A 3,078-nucleotide genomic window follows, 5' to 3' on the forward strand; every position below is an offset into this window, starting at 1 on the left:
CCAAATCAGCGACGCCCCCTCCAGAATAGGGTACTTTTAGCTCACTAACTCCTTGGCTGAAGTGACACTGAAAACCCCCTTAAGGCCTGGCATCCAAATACGGTTGTCCTCCCCTCCTTGTGGCGTAGGCAGTTGATCAATATTAACACCAGCAACAGATAAATGATCCAGTTGAGCATCAGTGAAAGTCCAATGGTCCACAGACCAGTGATCGCTGACCATGATATTTCTATCCAGGCTAGAGTCATTTAGAATGTCTTCAAGACATATATCAGTACACCAAATATCAAAATAAAGGGAAGTGGACCTACCATCACCAAGCAAGACTTTAGTGTTGTTTTCCACAATCTTGTAAACACATCGAATTCCTGGCAGAATTGTGGACTTAACTCCACAAGTTTTGATGCAACCATTCCTTCCAAAGAACTTAGCTCTAAGAAAACCAGCCCACTTACTCTTGGAATTCCTAATTTTCCACCACAACTTCATAAGAAGAGCCTTGTTCATTGTAGACATACGAGTTAAGCCAAGTCCTCCCTCCTTAAAAGGACAACAAAAATTTTCATATGCTACCACCACAGCTCGGCTTATATTTGAATCACCAGCCCAAATAAAATTCCTAATTGCACGCTCGCATTGCAAAATGAATTTTTTAGGCCATTTATAAACTGCCATTTTATGCAAAGAATAGCTAGCAATAACAGATTTAACCAGCACAATACGGTCATGAAAAGATAACAATCTCCCCTTCCACCCAGCAAGTTGCGCCTTGATCTTCTCAATCACATTAGAAATGTGGTGATATCTTACTGTTCCATGCATAATTTGAACTCCCCAGTATCTATATGAAAACGTGGCCACACTCATTCCCAACAAATCAGCAAGGAAAATTCTCCTACTCAAAGAACCTCTACCATAATAAATCTTAGTTTTATGACGACATATTATTTGTCCAGATGAAACTTGATATTTACCCAACAATTCCACCAAATTATGCACACTTTTAAGATTGCCCTTACAGAAAATCATAATTTCGTCAGCAAAAAAGAGATGAGTAGGAGAATAACCATTTCTAGTAACCATTGGAGACATCTTCTTATCCCGAAAGAGTTTCGAAATATTTCTGCTAAGAACATCTTCAATCAAAACAAAAATCAAGGGAGAAATGGGATCACCTTGACGCAAACCTCTATTAATCTTGAAATAGCCTTCCGGATTACCATTCAAGAGAATAAAAATTCTATCAGAATTCAAAATATCAAACAACCAAGCACACCACCTCTCAGAGAAGCCATACCTACGAAAAACTTCTAAGACAAATGACCAACTCACCGTGTCAAATGCTTGAGAGATATCAAGTTTAAGACCAATATTACCATCTTTCCGCTTGATGTGAAGTTCATTCACCATTTCTGAAGCAAGACTGATATTTTCATGAATATTACGGCCCTTCACGAAAGCTACCTGCTCCTCGGAAACAAGCTTGTCCAAAACACGGCTAAGTCGAGTAGCTAGAATCTTAGTAAAAAATTTGAAGAAAAAATTACTAAGACCAATAGGACGAAAGTTACGAAGAGTATTAGCACCTCTACCTAGGCCAGCAAAATAATCAAGGAAGAATTGACACCATTAGGAATATGACCAGTGTTCCAACAATAAATAATGGCATTTGTCAAATCATCTTGGATAATATCCTAGCAGTGTCTGTAGAAGCAACCATAAAACTCGTCCGTACCTTTAGCACTATCAGAATCTAACTCAAAGACAACTTGCTTGATTTCCTCCGGAGATGGAATTCTATCCATATCACAACTTTCCTCCATTGTGATGGAAGGGTCCTCAAAATTGAATAAATATTCATCGAACTCCAACTCCTGGCCATTGAATTTGTCTTCACAAAACTGCACTACATGATTTCTCAATTGATCATAATCAGTAATAGTAGTACCACTAGAATCAACCAACTCCAAAATAGTGTCATTACTCCTCCTAATACGAATGTTATTATGAAAGAAACTTACGTTTCTTGAGCCATCAACTAAGCATTGGTTTCTAGACTTTTTTTTTAGTAAAGTAACTTTCTGTGAACGTGTCTCATAAAGGATTGCCATAGCATCTTTCATAACATTCAACTTAGTTATATTACCTGGATCCTCATCTGAATTTCTAGCAGCCGTCTCGAAACGAAGTTGGTCTTGCTTGAGTCGAGAATGAATATTTCCAAAAATCCGAAAATTCCAATCCTTCATTGTCACCTTTAGCCTTTTCATCTTGTATGGAAAAATAAAATCTGGCGACCCATGAGCAGGAGCGTTCCAACTGTCACTAACCATCCGGAGAAAATCATTATGCAAGAACCACATTTTTTGAACTCTAAAATGAGCTATCTTTGGTCTTGGCACCACAAAAGGATAACCAAGAAGAGTAGAATGGTTTGAAACTTCCCTAAGAAGAGCTTTACACCGCTAATTCTCCAACTTAGCTAACCAAGCACTATTAATAACCGCCCTATCAAGTTTACTGATAATTCTACTAGAACCTGATTACCTGTTTGACCAAGTGAACTTAGTTCCCAAAGAATCAGCTTCAAAAAGGTCGTTATCATCCATCCAGTTGTTAAATTCGTTTATGACTGAAGTTCTAGGTGCCAGCCCTCCTTTTTTCTCATCCAAGCGCAAAACACAGTTAAAGTCTCCCATTACCAGCCAAGGCATAACCGAATCTTGCATATCAAGCTGCTGCCATAATCTACGTCTTGTCACTTGAACATAGCTCGCATGAACAAAAGAGATGTGCACACCATCAACTGCCACTGTAACAGCATGTTTACTCCTATTTACCACCATAGGAGTGATACCATCTACATAACAAATCCAAATATTAGCAATCCCAGAAAAAGAAGCATTATGAATTTTAATAAGGGGTTCATTGTTTGGATGTTCATTGTTTCGCTCCTTTTGAGTTGTGGCCATGTCCGTCTGAGCCTTAGCAAGAACTTCTTGTTTTTCCATCAAATCAGCAATGGTAATAAGGGGTTGGCTTTCTCTGGCCCCTTCGGTCTCTCGTCCCGATGGTGGA

The sequence above is a fragment of the Papaver somniferum genome, unplaced genomic scaffold (genome assembly GCF_003573695.1).
Source record: "Papaver somniferum cultivar HN1 unplaced genomic scaffold, ASM357369v1 unplaced-scaffold_83, whole genome shotgun sequence".
NCBI classification, from domain to species: domain Eukaryota; kingdom Viridiplantae; phylum Streptophyta; class Magnoliopsida; order Ranunculales; family Papaveraceae; genus Papaver; species Papaver somniferum.